The following is a 15,957-nucleotide window of genomic DNA, read 5'->3' on the forward strand; positions in this document are numbered from 1 at the left end:
AGGCAAACAACAAACAGTCAAAGAAAATTAATTAACCAGAACTAGAATTTAACATCCACCAAAGAGCTATTGAAATATAATCTTTTTCTATCGAGACCCCTCCATTCCTGTCAAAGATAGCCCAATGAAAACTAATTTGTTTGTAAAATAAGTCCAGTGTTAACAGACATGGCTTCAGTATTGACATAAACACACCAAGAATAGCGATTGACCATATAGTCTTTTGTGTTTTTTCTCTCTTCTTTTCCACCTGCCTGCCTGCCTTCTTTTTAATTTTTTTTTTTTATGGAGTTCTTTTTTTCCTCTTAGGTTAATTCCTTTATTTTGAGAGGTGGGGGGAAAGGGGAGCTCTGCACTGTCAGTGCAGAACCCAGCTCAGGGCTCAAATCCATGAACCATGACCGTAGCTGAAATCAGACGCTTAACCCACTGAGCCACCCAGGCCCCCCACACACCAGAATTCTTTACACTGCCAAATGTACGAATGTATCTCATCATTTTCAGAAATACGTTGTGGTGTTCGGTTTTGTTTCTTTTTTCTTTTTCTGTACAATTTTTAACAAGTCATGAAACGGGCGCCTGGGTGGCTTTGTCAGTTAAGCATCCAACTTCGGCTCAGCTCATGATCCCACGGTTCGGTTCGTGAGTTTGAGCCATGCGTTGGGCTGTCTGTGCTGTCAGCGCAGAGCCCGCTTCGGATCCTCTGCCCCTCCCACTGACTCATTCTGAGTGTGTGTGTGTGTGTGTGTGTGTGTGTGTGTGTGTGTCTCTCTCTCTCTCTCTCTCTCTCTCTCTCTTTCTCTCTCTCTCTCTCTCTCTCTCCCTCCCTCCCTCCCCTAAAAATAAAGAAATAGGCTGGAAAACAAATCTTCAAGGAAAAAAAACAACAACGACAAACGATGAAACCTGTTTACTAACAGACCCAAGTATCTTTACTGTTAAGTTTTTCTGAATAAAGCCAAAGACCACACACACACACACACACACACACACACACACACACACAGCAAAACAAAAAACAAAAGAAAAACACAAAAGAAAACGCCGTAGGTTTAGTAATTCACAATTTAGTATTTTATCTTCTGTGGAAAAGACTCAGATGTCCGAAGAATTGAACCTAATTTACCGCTTCACTTAGCAAAGCTTTGAAGTTGCAGGTCACGAAAGATTGGGGAAGCCATTTTAAAAGTTTACAAATAGGGACTCCTGGGCGGCTCAGTCGGTTAAGCGTCCGACTTCGGCTCAGGTCACAATCTCACAGCTCGTGAGTTCGAGCTCCGCGTGGGGCTCTGTGCTGACCTCTCAGAGCCTGGAGCCTGCTTCGGATTCCGTGTCTCCCGCTGTCTCTGCCCCTCCCTCGCTGACATTCATTCTCAGTCATTCTCTCTCTCTCTCTCTCTCTCTCTCTCTCTCAAAAATAAATGGTACAAGGAAAAAATTTAAAGGTTTACGAGTAAACATTTTTGTGTATTTAACCTATCTCCTGTCAACATTCACCCACGAACACTGTATGCGAGAGACAAAATCGACCATCACCATCGTTTGAAGTACTTTTTGCTGACAAACTGCAACGGGTACCCGTGAAGTCATAAATTGAAGTCACATGAAAGCTGATTAGGCCCCTGCCCCGGGCCTGAACCCTAGAGTGCGTGTCTGAGTGGAACAAGGAAGGGCGTAAGTGTCTGTAAAGTTTTTTTGATTTTGTTTTTGATACCTGTTGTAAAACGAGGGAGAAAACGGGTTATGTTGTTTGTAAAGGTCACAGAGATGTATATTTTGAGGACCACAGTTACAGGGTCAGTATTGGGACGGAAGCAAGGCCATGACCGGAGCTGCCCACCCCAAAGCCTTGTCATGCAGAGAGCACCAAATTCAAGCCATTTTACAACCACCACCACCAAGAATAAAACCTAACTGTCGGCATTGTATTTGATATCGACGGCTCCGAAAATATGTCCATTTTAAGTAAGCAATCAACCTTCCATGGCCTTGAGTACCCAAGACGTCACACCCGTGTCCGCTAAAAAGTCAAACGATCTGTTTCCCCACCATCAGGCTCACACGGGAGGCCCCACCAGCGGGGATGGCCTAGGAGATCACTGGAGCCACACCAACTGATGCAGAAACAGGGGGAGGGGGAGGCGGCCAGGGAGCCGCCGGCCAGGCCCCAGGCAGATTTAAAGTTTTGGACTCACCTTTTTGTGTGTCTTTCATCTTTTTCTTTTGCGCCTCCAACTCCGCGTCCGCGTCCACCTCCTACTTCTTCTTCCATCTCTGTCTCCTGTCTTCCCCTCCTGCAAAAGTGGCTTTGTCTCTAGTTGCTTTTCAGCCCCCTGTGGAAGAGGTGAAGGAGGAGCAGGCCGTGGGGTGGGCACCCATCTTGGCGCTTGTGCTCGGGGAGGAGGAGGGGTGGGTTTAGGATCACTGGCATCTGTCTGCCTTCCTCCTCTTCCTCATTCTTCTGACTATTGGGAAAGGGTCTGTGGGTGTGGGTGTGGGTGTGGGTGTAGCGGGGAGGGCAGGTGTGTTCAATTTGTATCTCTCCTCTCTCTGGGCCATCAATTGTGTCCCTTCCCGTGAGGCAACTTTCTTATGGAGTAAAACTCTGAATGTAGAGAATTTCACACACACACACACACACACACACACACACACACACACACCCGTTCACGTGAATGTGAAACACATTTGGGTTTGTTCTGATCCTCGCGAGTGTTAGAATGCCCAATGTTTACAAGAGCTTGCCTTGAAACACATTAACGGAGCTCGTTTACAAATTGGTGTTAGCAATAGCATCCAGAGGTAGAGAAAACATCTCACATGGATAACACCTGTGGCCATAGATCCACAAACAAGATGCAAACCAACATCAGCCTTTGTTTCACTCCTATTTGTGGAGAGGACACGAAAGACCCAATGGTCAAATCTCCCCCTTTTGTAAAAACAAATCCAATCGCACGAGAGCATTACCGCGGATGGATCCCATCGCGCAGGTGTTTTCCATTTCCAATGAGAACACAGCCAATTTGGCGCAAAGAAGCCAAAAAAAAAAAAAAAAAAAAAAAAAAGCTGCAGCAACCCACAAACCAAATGTGGCCCGGGATATCTCCGTGAGCGTCCGTTCCTCCCCAAAAGTCGGGGCTTCGCTGATGGAACCAAAGGGCTTCCTAGTTTCTGGCCGCGTCGTCTCACGGCCAGCTTTCTCTAAGGGAGCACACAAGAAAACTCATTCAGACACCTCCAAAGAACCCCATCTGGGCCATCAGGGACTCAGGCGACCCTTCCATGTTCCCACGTAAGTAAGCACTTGCAAGTATAGGCTCCATATGTCCTGTACGTGTAGCCTGCCCAAGTTTCCTTTTGGGGATGGGTGGTTGCTTTCTCCACACTTAGAGCAAGGTTATTAAATGGTGGCGGTCACGGTGGTGTTTTTTCCTCTTCCGTAAAGAGTTACAAGGCGGCCATTTCGCGGGAGCGAAGCAGTAGCTGGGCTGCTCCTGGATCCCTCGCCGCTTCGGGTTCCCTGTCAGGCTTCCTAGCAGCGGAACCCTAGCAGAGAAATAAGAGCAGGTGTCTGAATGTACTCGGGTGACCAAAGATGAGAATGACGAGCCCATTGAAATGCCATCGGAAGACGACGGGACAGTGCTGCTGTCCACAGTGACAGCCCAGTTTGTCGGCAGCACGTGGACTGCACTACCGGAATCCAGCGTCTCAGTGTATGAGAGGTGTCCGGCTGGTCAAACACATCCTGCACATCCCTGATGCTGGCTGGGGAAATCCGGTAGCGGACAGTCGTCAACTTATCCCAAAGATAGCCACAGAAAAAGGGACGAGACAGATGCCTGCTTCTTCAGCAGTGAAAGTGAAGAGAGCCATCCAGAAAACGTCCGATTTAAGAGTGTTGGGTCTCCCGTGGAAAACAACCGAACAGGATCTGAAAGAATATTTTGGTAGCTTTGGAGAGGTTCTTCTGGTTCAGGACAGGAAAGATATTCACACTAGTCCTTCAAAGGGCTTTGGCTGTGTTCGTTTTACGTAATAGGAAACCGAGGTGAAAGTCATGCGATCGAGGAACGATGGTGACTGCAAACTTCCTGAATCTCATCGAAGCCCAGATGAGCTTTTGAGAAGCAGGAAGGCGTTTGTCGGGTGCCTTACAGAGGGACGTGACTGCCTATAAGCTGCAGCTGTTCTTTTGCCAGGACTGAGAAGCGGTAGACAGCTTCATTCCCAAACGGTTCCCGGACTTTCCCTTTGTGACGTTGGCAGATGATCAGGTAGCCCTCGCCCTCGCCCTCGCCCTCGCCCTCTCTGATATTATTATTGAATTTATTTTTTCAATGTACCCCCAAGGTAGTTAGCCTATAGGGCAACAGTGGTTTGAGGAGGAGAGTCCTTCATACCCCTCACCCTTTCAGCCCCCGCCCCGGCACAACCCCCTCCAGGAACCCTCTGTTTGTTCCCCTTAGGGAAGAGCCTCTTACGTTTTTGTCCCCCTTCCTGTTTGTATGTTATTTTTTCTTCCCTTCTTCCCTTCCCTTCCCGAGTTCCTCTGTTTGGGAAGTGAAGGTCCTCACACGGGTGAGGTCCTGTGATACATGTGTTTCTCTGAGGGACAAATGTCACTTTGCATGACACCCTCCAGTTCCATCCAGGTACTTGCAAATGGCAAGACTTCATTCCCTCTGGTGGCCGCGCACTGCTCTGTTGTTAGATGGATACCGCCTCTTCTGTATCCATTCATCCGTCGATGGACATTTGGCCCCTTTCCATACTTTGCCTACCGTTGATAGTGCTGCTATGCACACTGAGGTGCGTGTGCCCCTTGGAAACAGCAGACCTGTATCCTTTGGCTAAGTACTTAGTCGTGAAAGTGCTGGGTCGTAGGGTACTTCGATGTGCCATGTGTCGAGGAACCTCCTCGGGTCCCTGGTTCTGGAAAGAACTCCGATAGTGGTTCTAAATCAGGTGCGGCCATCGGTTGGGGACCCGCATCAAATGCAGAGTCAGGCAGCGGTTTTCCTGGAGGCTTTGGCTCAAGCACAGATTCTAAATCTTCCAGCTGGGGAATTTAGACAGTGGGGTAGGTATAGACTGGTAGGAATTCAAATTTTTCTAAACACATGGTAAGTGTATTTCTTTTTTTCTTCTCTTCTCTTCTCTTCTCTTCTCTTCTCTCTCTCTCTCTCTCTCTCTCTCTCTCTCTCTCTCTCTCTTTCTTTCTTTCTTTCCTTTCTTTCTTTTTTAAACATTTATTTATTTTTGAGAGACAGAGTGGGAAGGGGAAGGAGCAGAGAGAGAGAGAGGGAGACACAGAATCCGAAGCAGGCTCCAGGCTGTCCGCACAGAGCCCGGTGCAGGGCTCGAACCCACAAACCGTAAGATCATGACCTGAGCCGCAGTCACACACTTAACTGACGGAGCCAACCAAGCACCCCACACATGGTTAAGTGTATTATAAAACCCATCCGTACTGAGAGTTTTCAGAATCAGTACGTTCAGCGTGGAGTATATTCACCACTGTTTTTGACATTTGTCTTTAGAAAGAGAGGCAAAGCTAAAGGAATTTTAGAAGTTTTGTTACATCAAGGGTCGAAATATCAGGTGTTTGAAAGCGAACCAACTGCCTGATTGGTTCTCGTTCTCTCTCTCTCTCTCTCTCTCTCTCTCTCTCTCACACACACACACACACACACACACACACACACACACACACAGGCTACAATGGACATCAAAGGATTTCTCCTGTAATATTGTATCCCTGGACTCGTCAAGTGAATTCTTTGTGCGTGTTCACTATGGAACCCATTCATTATAAGTACATTCTTTTTTCCTTGTGTTAATTGGAACCCCACCACATTAATTCCCCACCCCCAGGAAAACCTCCTTTTTGGAGATCATGGTGTCACAGCGTTTGGTCTTTTTGCTTTCGTTTGTAGTTTGTGACACTTGTCTCCCTTCCTATGCAGAAGTACAGTATGAAGCCTTCATTGAATCTGTGCCGTTCATCTCCTTTCAAATGTTTACGGGAGAAGCACTTCATTGAAAGCAGTGCTGTAAATATTCTGCCATAGGAAGGAATATTTCCGTCTACGTGCTTTCTCACTCTTGAATTCGTCTTCACACCATACAGGCTGTGACTTTGACCTTGGGTGTCCCATTTATATCCACTACTCTTTATTTCACGGAGTCGTATCCATGCTATGAATGCAAGGGTGTGCTATGGAACCAGAAGGCTGTTTGAACTTCTGAAACCTTGTGTTTTCTGATCCTCGTGTTCGACCGACAGTGGTGCCAAAGTACGAAAGGCTAGTGTGAGTGAGAAAAGGAGAGAGTGCGTGCAGACACTCAGTGGCGGTGGCACACGATGGATAGATTTTTTTTTAACCTGGCGAGATGCATCTCTCAGTCCCTTGGCCTCGGTGCAAGAGCGTGCCGAGAGCAACGATAGCAAATGACGTGCGAATGTTTTCTGCATCCAAAGGACATCCACACCCGTTGGAAGACGTTGGAAGACGTAAAGAGAGTTTTGTTCTCAGAGAACCCCATTAGTTGGATGTGTGAGGTACTTGTATTTCTCCTGGCCTTCCGTCAGCTGCTGTGAACGCCGTATGGTGTGTGTTCTGTTCTGTTCCCGATCTGTTAAGTGTGGTCCCGTGAACACGGACTGAGCTTGTGGTGTGCTTCACGAGAGTACTCGGAAGCAGAGTTCATCAGTGAGCTCGGGGTGTCACCACGAAGGGTGGAAGTTCTAATGTCTGTCTGGTAGCCATAAGAATGTGGTCTAATGCAGTTCTGTGTCCCGTGCTTGGATGGTCTTTATAAGAGTTGTCAGTGTTGGGAATTCTTAAATAGAATGGATGAAGGAGGAAGAGGAAGAGGAGGAGGAGGAGGAGGAGGAGGAGGAGGAGGAGTTGTCGTTGTTGTTGTTGTTGTTGTTGTTGTTGTTGTTACGAGGTATAATGACGAAAGACACGGCAGAAAAATTTTGCAGGGTTTATTTTCTGTTTTCAGTATGTGCAAAGCTGTGTGACTTTAATCTTTGGGGATCCAGGGAGGTTTTCTTCCATTTTCTCATCTGTATGTTTGGAAGGCTCCTTTTTAATTCTCAGCTGACTGACTGACTGATCGATTGGTTTTGTTTTTATGTCCTCTTCACACCCAACATAAGGCCCGAACTCACAGCCCAGCAATGAAGAGTCACCCGCTCCCCTGACCTAGCTGAGGGAGCCAGCCAGCCAAGTCACCCCTTTGATCCATTTTTGTTGTTGTTTATTTAAATGAAGCGGACATGCAACGTGTGCTCAGGGCAGAAACAGAGCACACACTTTGGGGGTTGACAGGGTCATTTGGAGCTTGGTAAATGTTAAAGCCTAGCTTCCCTGGGTGCCCAGGAGCAGGGTCCACAGCCGTTAAAAGTTGACAATGTCCTTTATCGATAGCCATCGAACAGATGATTTATTGAAAACACTAATCTATGGCAAAGATCGTTCTTTGGTCTGTGATCGGGATATAGGAAGAACCAGATGGCTACAGCTCCCACATCACAGACTTCATGTTTTAGTTGGACATAGAGGCAGGGAGGGAGGGAGGGAGGGAGGGAGGGAGGCAGGCAGGCCGGCCGGCAGGGAGGCAGGCAGGCAGGCAGGCTGGCCGGCCGGCCGGCAGGGAGGCAGGCAGGCCGGCCGGCCGGGAGGGAGGCAGGCCGGCCGGGAGGGAGGCCGGGAGGAAGGGAGGGAGGGAGGCAGGCAGGCCGGCAGGCAGGCAGGCAGGCCGGGAAGGAGGCAGGCAGGCAGGCCGGCCGGCAGGCAGGCAGGCCGGCCGGGAGGGAGGCCGGGAGGGAGGCAGGCAGGCAGGCAGGCCGGGAGGGAGGCAGGCCGGCCGGGAGGGAGGCCGGGAGGGAGGCAGGCAGGCAGGCCGGCCGGCCGGCAGGCAGGCAGGCAGGCAGGCAGGCAGGCAGGGAGGCAGGCAGGCCGGCAGGCAGGCCGGCAGGCAGGCCGGGAGGGAGGCAGGCAGGCCGGCAGGCAGGCAGGCCGGCCGGCCGGGAGGGAGGCAGGCCGGCCGGGAGGGAGGCCGGGAGGAAGGGAGGCCGGCCGGCAGGCAGGCAGGCAGGCAGGCCGGCCGGCCGGCCGGCAGGCAGGCAGGCAGGCAGGCAGGCAGGCAGGCAGGCCGGCCGGGAGGGAGGCAGGCAGGCAGGCCGGCTGGCCGGCAGGCAGGCCGGGAGGGAGGCAGGCCGGCCGGGAGGGGAGGCCGGCAGGGAGGCAGGCAGGCAGGCCGGCCGGCAGGGAGGCAGGCAGGCCGGCAGGCAGGCAGGCAGGCAGGCAGGGAGGCAGGCAGGCCGGCAGGCAGGCAGGCAGGCAGGCAGGCAGGCAAGCAGGCCGGGAGGGAAGCCGGCCGGCCGGCCGGCCGGCAGGCAGGGAGGCAGGCAGGCAGGCAGGCAGGCAGGCAGGGAGGCAGGCAGGCCGGCAGGCAGGCCGGCAGGCAGGCCGGGAGGGAGGCAGGCCGGCCGGGAGGGAGGCCGGCAGGGAGGCAGGCAGGCCGGCCGGCAGGGAGGCAGGCAGGCCGGCAGGCAGGCAGGCAGGCAGGCAGGCAGGCAGGCAGGCAGGCAGGCCGGCCGGCCGGCAGGCCGGGAAGGAGGCAGGCAGGCAGGCCGGCAGGGAGGCAGGGAGGCAGGCAGGCAGGCCGGGAGGCAGGCAGGCCGGCAGGGAGGCAGGCAGGCCGGCCGGCCGGTAGGCAGGCAGGCAGGCCGGCCGGGAGGCAGGCAGGCCGGCAGGGAGGCAGGCAGGCCGGCCGGCCGGAGGGCCGGCAGGCAGGCCGGCCGGCAGGCAGGCAGGCAGGCAGGCAGGCAGGCCGGCCGGGAGGCAGGCAGGCCGGCCGGGAGGCAGGCAGGCCGGCGGGCCGGAGGGCCGGCAGGCAGGCCGGCCGGCAGGCAGGCAGGCAGGCAGGCCGGCCGGCCGGCCGGGAGGGAGGGAGGCCGGCCGGGAGGGAGGCCGGGAGGGAGGGAGGGAGGCAGGCAGGCAGGCAGGCAGGCAGGCAGGCCGGCCGGCCGGCAGGCCGGGAAGGAGGCAGGCAGGGCAGGCCGGCAGGGAGGCAGGGAGGCAGGCAGGCAGGCCGGGAGGCAGGCAGGCCGGCAGGGAGGCAGGCAGGCCGGCCGGCCGGTAGGCAGGCAGGCAGGCCGGCCGGGAGGCAGGCAGGCCGGCAGGGAGGCAGGCAGGCCGGCCGGCCGGAGGGCCGGCAGGCAGGCCGGCCGCAGGCAGGCAGGCAGGCAGGCAGGCAGGGAGGCAGGGAGGCAGGCAGGCAGGCCGGGAGGCCGGCAGGGAGGCAGGCAGGCCGGCCGGCCGGCAGGCAGGCAGGCAGGCCGGCCGGGAGGCAGGCAGGCCGGCCGGGAGGCAGGCAGGCCGGCGGGCCGGAGGGCCGGCAGGCAGGCCGGCCGGCAGGCAGGCAGGCAGGCAGGCAGGCCGGGCCGGCCGGCCGGGAGGGAGGGAGGCCGGCCGGGAGGGAGGCCGGGAGGGAGGGAGGGAGGCAGGCAGGCAGGCAGGCAGGCAGGCAGGCAGGCCGGCCGGCCGGCCGGCCGGCAGGCCGGGAAGGAGGCAGGCAGGCAGGCAGGCCGGCAGGGAGGCAGGGAGGCAGGCAGGCAGGCCGGGAGGCAGGCAGGCCGGCAGGGAGGCAGGCAGGCCGGCCGGCCGGCAGGCAGGCAGGCAGGCCGGCCGGGAGGCAGGCAGGCCGGCAGGGAGGCAGGCAGGCCGGCCGGCCGGAGGGCCGGCAGGCAGGCAGGCCGGCAGGCAGGCAGGCAGGCAGGCCGGCAGGGAGGCAGGCAGGCCGGGAGGGAGGGAGGCCGGCCGGGAGGGAGGCCGGGAGGGAGGGAGGGAGGGAGGCAGGCAGGCAGGCAGGCAGGCAGGCCGGCCGGCCGGCAGGCAGGCAGGCAGGCCGGCCGGGAGGCAGGCAGGCCGGCAGGGAGGCAGGCAGGCCGGCCGGCCGGAGGGCCGGCAGGCAGGCAGGCCGGCAGGCAGGCAGGGCAGGCAGGCCGGCAGGGAGGCAGGCAGGCCGGGAGGGAGGGAGGCCGGCCGGGAGGGAGGCCGGGAGGGAGGGAGGGAGGGAGGCAGGCAGGCAGGCAGGCAGGCCGGCCGGCCGGCAGGCCGGGAAGGAGGCAGGCAGGCAGGCCGGCAGGGAGGCAGGGAGGCAGGGAGGCAGGGAGGCAGGCAGGCAGGCCGGGAGGCAGGCAGGCCGGCAGGGAGGCAGGCAGGCCGGCCGGCCGGCAGGCAGGCAGGCAGGCCGGCCGGGAGGCAGGCAGGCCGGCCGGCCGGAGGGCCGGCAGGCAGGCAGGCCGGCAGGCAGGCAGGCAGGCCGGAGGGAGGCAGGCAGGCCGGGAGGGAGGCAGGCAGGCCGGCCGGGAGGGAGGCCGGGAGGGAGGGAGGGAGGGAGGGAGGGAGGGAGGGAGGCAGGCAGGCAGGCAGGCAGGCAGGCAGGCAGGCAGGCAGGCCGGGAAGGAGGCAGGCAGGCCGGCAGGGAGGCAGGGAGGCAGGGAGGCAGGCAGGCAGGCCGGGAGGCAGGCAGGGAGGCAGGCAGGCCGGCAGGGAGGCAGGCAGGCCGGCCGGCCGGCAGGCAGGCAGGCAGGCAGGCCGGCCGGGAGGCAGGCAGGCCGGCAGGGAGGCAGGCAGGCCGGCCGGCCGGAGGGCCGGCAGGCAGGCAGGCCGGCAGGCAGGCAGGCAGGCAGGCAGGCCGGGAGGGAGGCAGGCAGGCCGGCAGGCAGGCCGGCAGGCAGGCAGGCAGGCCGGGAAGGAGGCAGGCAGGCAGGCAGGCCGGCAGGGAGGGAGGCAGGGAGGCAGGCCAGCCGGCAGGCAGGGAGGCAGGCCGGCAGGCCGGCAGGCCGGCAGGCAGGGAGGCCGGCCGGGAGGGAGGCAGGCAGGCAGGCAGGCCGGGAAGGAGGCCGGCAGGCAGGCCGGCAGGGAGGCAGGCAGGCTGGCAGGCAGGCCGGCAGGGAGGCAGGCAGGCTGGCCGGCCGGCAGGGAGGCAGGCAGGCAGGCCGGCCGGCAGGCAGGCAGGCCGGGAGGGAGGCAGGCAGGCCGGCTGGCCGGGAGGGAGGCAGGCCGGCCGGGAGGGAGGCCGGGAGGAAGGGAGGGAGGGAGGCAGGCAGGCCGGCCGGCCGGCAGGCAGGCAGGCCGGGAAGGAGGCAGGCAGGCAGGCCGGCAGGCAGGCAGGCCGGCCGGCCGGGAGGGAGGCAGGCCAGCCGGCAGGGAGGCAAAGAAAGAAAACGTGGCATCAGCGTACCTGGTGGGCACAGGTGGTGGATCGTGCAACTGTATCTCGTGGGTTGCGAGTTCGAGTCCCACGCTGGATGTAGCGCTTACTTACAATAAAATCTTTGAAAACCCATCCATAAATACAGGAATAAACAAAACATGGCATCAAAGGGGAGTAAGTGATTGATCGATAGGGGGTGGGGATGAAACGGGAATATGTGTGTAACCCGCAACATATTCTTGATCGACGCTGCTTTCACTATTTTGCCCCGATGACTTTTTCCACAAGCGGCGGTCCCACCTGAGCGGGCTCCCTTCATCTTAAGATGTTATGCAGCGAGAGGAAAGGCGTGAGAGGCAAAAGTTAGGCAGATCCATACAAATATAGAGACAATCATCGTTTCGGAGACCAGTAGCCAAAGCTCTGCCTCCGTTTAGGACCCAATGTCGTACTTAACCTCTTTAAAAACAAATAAATACCTAAAAAACCAGGTAGGGTCGTTGGCTCGGATAAGGGAGGAAGCTGAAATGCAATCATGGAGAACCACATAGGGGGTTAAGAAGTTGCAAGCCAGAGCGATTTCACCACCCGTAGCCTTTGAAATGATGATTTGGTGTCTTCGGCTCTAAGAAGGTTTCCCACCGCTCGTCATGAAGTATCGGAACACCACAAGCGGATTCCCGTGCTACGAAAACCTCTCTGCCCACATAATCTGTAACAGCCGCATTCTCTCGTATCGTGTGAGTGTAGCGTCATTAGTTGCACCACTCTGCCGTCGTTTGACCTTCCAGCGGATCGCAATTTTCGTTTCTTTTGGTGTGCGTGTGGGTATGCGTATCAGGCTATCGAAAACGATCTAGCCACGTTCGGTCCTCTTTTTCTCATTTCTCATAGATGAGTGATGGCGTCAAAGGATACACCTCAGGAAACCCCAGATGGAAGAGAGGCAAAGGGAAGGGGATTCAGAGTGCTTCTGTGTCCCGTGCCGCCCCCCCCCAACACAGCAGTCTCCCCTCCCCCCCCCCCCCCGCCGTTCCAGGTGTTGGAACAACCCGGAAGTGCCTGAATTAGGGGAGTTCTTTGACGGGGGGGGGGGGGGGGGGGTTGGGGAGCACCAGTGTTTGGAAACATTGCAGGGCTTGCAAGGCTGTTGAGAAACCTCGAGTCAGTGTCGAAGGTACTTGGGGGGGGGGGGGAGGAAGAGGGGGGCGTGGGGTTTCTTTCTCTTTGAGGTGATGGAAATAGTTTGGAATGAACAGTGATGGTCCCATAGCTTTGTGAGTAGTAGACTAAGAGCCCGCTGAAGTGTACACACACATATACATTTATTTACTTATTACGTATGCATTCGTTCCAGTTGAGTGAGTGAGTGGGAGAGAGGGGGGTAGGGAGGGAGAGAATGGATCACCAAGCAGGCTCCAAGGTGTCACCACAGAGCCAGATGTGGGGGCTGAAATTCAAGAACCCCGAGATCATGACCTGAGGCAAGACTCGGGCACCTTACCGAGTGAGGCACCCAGGTGCCCTGAACTGTTCGCTTTTACAAGGATGGGAATATTTGGCATGCGAGTTGTGTTTCCAGTGTTAATAGGTGAGGCAACACATAGAATAGTAAATGCAGGCAGGCAGGCAGGCAGGCAGGCAGGCAGGCAGGCAGGCAGGCAGGCAGTCGATGTTTTCTTTTTCTTTCCCTTCTGGGCTTCAGAGGGGGATGGCGAGTGTGAGGGAGGGAGTTCATGACACTGGGCGTAGGTGTTCTTGTGAGCTGAGCGGCTTGGGAAGTTCCCCCGAACTACATGACCCCACAGGAGAACAGGAATTCCTTCTGGACAGCAAGAGAGTGGGCGACTAGCACCGCCTGAGTGTGGCAGAGCCTCAACTCTAAGTCGGGGTGGGGGAGCACTTCTGCCTTCCCATCTGGGTTCCAGGAAGGAGGGAAGCTGTCCTTCCGGTCCTGACCCTCCCTGTCTGTCCGGGGGCCCCCTCAGCCGCAGAGGTGGTGTTTTGAGTTGTCCCTCTGTGGTCATCTTTTACACCAAATACTTCTGTTGAAGGTGCTTGGAGAATAACACAGGTTGAGATTTCCAAAATGATCTTGAGATCCTATTCTCTGCCCCTCCGCCCCTCCGCCCCTCCGCCCCTCCGCCCCTCCCGTGCGTGCGTGAAAACACCCCCCTCCCGCCCGCCCCCGCACACCCCCCCCCTTCCCATTCCTTCTAACTACAACTGTTCCTATTTCCATCCATGTACTCCCAGACAGCTTCCTCAAGCCCCACCGCCCACCCCGTCGACCTCTTTGGGTAGTATAAAAGCGACCAACAGGCAGGGGGCGTCCGGGCACCACGGTGGTGGAGTGAGGGAGTCCGTGTGTGACGACTACGGGCCGATCGCAGCAGAGCGGCCGGGACGCAGCACCTGCCTCGCCGGCGCACGGCCTCGTCCCCAGGCACCTGGGTCAGTAGCGTTTCCCGGCTGGGGTGGGGGGAGGGGGACACGGAACGGAGGGCGCACCAAGAGGGCTCTGTGGATCGAACGGACGCCTAACCGAGACCCTCCTTCCTGCCACCAGATACCGTCTGTGGATGGTCGTCGTCTCGCCGTCACGCAGCCCCCACCAGTGCTACAACGAAAGAAACGGGTGTCCAGGATAGTAACGCAAACGAAGGCGGGGCCGATCCGATCGGGGGAAGCGGCGACAGGAGTGGAGGTGGGAGGAAAAAAAAAAAAAAAATCACGGGAAGAAAGGACAGGCGTGGGCCAGGGCGGTGGCGCCGGGGGGCAGCGGGTCAACGCTCGTCATCGAACCCGGGGACTCGGGTGGCCGACCTCACCGGGCCCAGAGTCGCTAGCGATCCACGGGTTTCCTAAACTTTGGGGTAGACGGCCGCGGCGGAGTCCAGCGTGCCGGTCAACCTCGGGGACCAGGTCAACGGACCCCCAGCTCCGCAGATCCCAGGTCACGGGGCTCGGCCGTGCTGGTAGAACTCGGGTCTCCTCGAGTCCCGGGCACTCAGGCAACCGGGGTTCGGGTCGACCCCGGGGCTAAGGGGTCGGGACTCGGGGCTCAGGTGACCGTGTCCCTGGCCCCCAGCGTGCCGGTCCGCGGTGTGCCGGTCGACCTCGGGTCTCAGATCCGCAGATCCCAGCGTCCCCGGCTCCCAGCGTGCCGGCCGACCTCAAGTCCCAGGTCACCGGGTCCCCCGGCTCCCGGCATGCCAGTCGACCTCCAGCGCCAAGCCCCAGGTCACCAGTCCGCGGGGCCCCGGTCCCCGGTGTGCCGGTCGACCTCGAGCGTCAAGCGCCGAGCCTCGGGGTCCTCAGCCCCCCAGCGTGCCGGTCGGCCTCGAGTCCCGGGTCGCCATGTCCCCGGTCCCCCGTTCCGCTGGTCGACCTCGAGTCCCACGTCGTCGAGTTTCCCCAGTCCGTGGATCCCCGGCCCCCGGCTCCCGGCGTGCTGGTCGACCTCGAGCGCCGAGTCACCGGGTCCGCGGCTCCCCGGCGTGCTGGTCGACCTCGAGCGCCAAGCGCCGCGTCTCGGGGGGAGGGGGGGGCGGCCCCGGCCCCGGCCCCGGCCCCGGCGTGCTGGTCGGCCGCGGGTCCGCGGTCCCCGGCGTGCTGGTCTACATCAAACGCCAAGCGCCGCGTCTCAGGGTCCTCGGCGTGCTGGTCGACCTCAAATCCCAAGTCGCCGAGTCGCTGAGTCGCCGGGTCTCCCAGTCCGCGGTGCGCTGGTCGACCTCGAGTCCGCGGGTCCCCGGCGTGCTGGTCGACCTCGAGCGCCAAGCGCCGCGTCTCGGGGGGAGGGGGGGGGGCGGCCCCGGCCCCGGCGTGCTGGTCGGCCGCGGGTCCGCGGTCCCCGGCGTGCTGGTCTACATCAAACGCCAAGCGCCGCGTCTCAGGGTCCTCGGCGTGCTGGTCGACCTCAAATCCCGAGTCGCCGAGTCTCCCAGTCCGCGGTGCGCTGGTCGACCTCGAGTCCGCGGGTCCCCGGCGTGCTGGTCGACCTCGAGTGCCAAGCGCCGCGTCTGGGGGGGGGGGGGGGTCCCTGGCCCCTGGCCCCGGCGTGCTGGTCGCCCGCGGTCCCCGGCCCCCGGCCCCCGGCCCCCGGCCCCCGGCGTGCTGGTCGGCCTCGCGTCTCGGGTCGCCCTGTCTCCCGGTCCGCGGTCCGCGGGTCGACCTCGAACGCCAAGCGCCGCGTCTCAGGTCGCCCGGTCCCCGGTGTGCCGGTCGACCTCGAGCGTCAAGCGCCGAGCCTCGGGGTCCTCAGCCCCCCAGCGTGCCGGTCGGCCTCGAGTCCCGGGTCGCCATGTCCCCGGTACCCCGGTCCGCGGTGTGCCGGTCGACCTCAGGTCCTCGGCGCGCTGGTCGACCTCGAGTCCCACGTCGTCGAGTTTCCCGGTCCGTGGGTCCCCGGCCCCCGGCTCCCGGCGTGCTGGTCGACCTCGAGCGCCAAGCGCCGCGTCTCAGGTCGCCCGGTCCGCGGCGTGCCGGTCGACCTCGAGTCCCGCGTCGCCACCTCCCCCGGGCCCCATGCTCGGGCGTGCTGGTCGACCTCAAAACGCCTGGACTTAGGCGCGAGTGGGCGCCCGCGCCAGCGTGAGGGGCTGCTGGTCGACCCAGTCCCCCGCAAGAAAGAACGGGGGGGGCCGCAAGGACGGCCGACCCGAGCCAGCCGGCCGGCCGGCCCCCCCTTCCCCGGCCCGCGTCGCCGGG

The 15,957-nt window shown here is 59.9% G+C and overlaps 1 pseudogene; it reads left to right on the forward strand.

Annotated features, from left to right (window-relative positions):
• The first annotated feature begins 3,570 nt into the window (after nucleotides 1-3,570).
• The window catches only part of LOC125158220 (TAR DNA-binding protein 43-like), a 16,551-nt pseudogene continuing 4,164 nt past the window's right edge, over nucleotides 3,571-15,957 (forward strand).

The sequence above is a fragment of the Prionailurus viverrinus genome, unplaced genomic scaffold, assembly GCF_022837055.1.
Source record: "Prionailurus viverrinus isolate Anna unplaced genomic scaffold, UM_Priviv_1.0 scaffold_180, whole genome shotgun sequence".
Classification (NCBI taxonomy): Eukaryota; Metazoa; Chordata; class Mammalia; order Carnivora; family Felidae; genus Prionailurus; species Prionailurus viverrinus.